We start from the raw sequence: 1,582 nt of genomic DNA on the forward strand, positions 1-1,582 counted from the left end.
GAGTTAAGACATTGACTGTCTTGCCCGATGGGTGAGTAAGTTGAACAGTTCTAGTGGCACAATCAATCTTAGCATAATGAGTTGACATCCGGTCCATACCCAAGATGATGTTTACGTCCGAGGAGTTGAGAGCTATTAAAGATGCAAGGAAGACAAGTCTATCGACAAGAATTTCATTCCCATGGCTTACTCTAGAAGTTTGCCATCTAGAGCCAGGGGTTTGAATTTCCATGGTAGTGGGCATGTCACAGAATGTTGTGTTATGCAATCGAGCATAGCTCTCAGATATGAATGAATGAGATGCTCCGGTATCAAAAAGAATAGATGCCGGATGGCAATTAACAAGGAGCGTACCAAGGACGATGTTAGGATCCTCATGAGCCTCCTCGGCTGAGACATAGTTGACATGGCCACGTGTAGTGGTGACCGGCTTGGCATATAATGTCTTTCCCGCTGGCTTACCACGGCCAACGGACTTTCCAGACTGATTGGGGTTGTTGTTCTAGGGACACTCTCGACTATAGTGACCCGGCTCTCCACACTTGAAACATGTCACGACATTGGGGCGTGGAGCAGCATTAGCAGCGGGGCCACCATAGGGCTTGGACGGTGCAAACTACTGGTTGGGACGAGGCGCCTCAAAGGATGGCCTCGGAATGAACCTGGGTGGCAGTGCCGTGCTTGGAATCCACACCCGGCGCTTCTGAGATCCAGAGCCGGATGAAGAGCCAAAATCATGAGAGTGCTTGCGTGAAGCGTCATAGTCGGACTGTCCTGTCTTAGCACTGATGGCTTTATTGACCAACTTCTGAAAGGAGGTGCACTCGTGCAGACGAAGATCGCGGGGAAGCTCAGGGTTAAGTCCCTTGCGGAACCTTGCCTGCTTCTTAGCATCGGTGGATACCTCTTTAGGAGCATATCGTACCAGATTCCCAAATTCACGACTATATGCATCCACAGTCAGTCTTCCTTGGGTGAAATTGTAGAACTCTTCCCTCTTGCGATCTATGAGACCTTCCGGGATGTGATGCTCACGGAAAGCCTCACTGAATTCAGCCCAAGTAGTGATTTGGCCGACTGGGCGCATAGCTTCAAAATTTTCCCACCAAAGGCTAGCAGGGCCTTCGAGGTGATAGGGAGCATAAGTAACCTTATCAGCTTCGGCTACGTTGGTAGAACGTAGCTTGTGGGTGATGATGCGAAGCCAGTCATCCGCATCGAGGGGCTCGACGGAATGGTTAAACTTTGGTGGGTACAACTTGATGAAGTCATTGATTGACACCAAGTCATTTCGCTGATGGCATGCAGTGTTCTGCTCAATCCGCTCCAGCAAGAGGTTAGTCTCACGCTTGTTTCTTTCCGCCTCCAGCATCACTTCAGCCAGAGAAGGCGGGTGAGGCAGATTTTCACCCCTAACTGCACTGGCTTCCCCCTGCTCCGGGGCAGCAGGGTTGCTGCGGGTGTTGACCATCCTAGGAGAAAACAAGACAACGGTTTAGATAAGGATGGCACAAACTTAGCAAGGAAGTGCAGAATGTAATGGATAACACGGAATGCAGAGATGTTCATCCGTATGACATGG

Source organism: Triticum dicoccoides, chromosome 5A (genome assembly GCF_002162155.2).
Source record: "Triticum dicoccoides isolate Atlit2015 ecotype Zavitan chromosome 5A, WEW_v2.0, whole genome shotgun sequence".
NCBI classification, from domain to species: Eukaryota; Viridiplantae; Streptophyta; class Magnoliopsida; order Poales; family Poaceae; genus Triticum; species Triticum dicoccoides.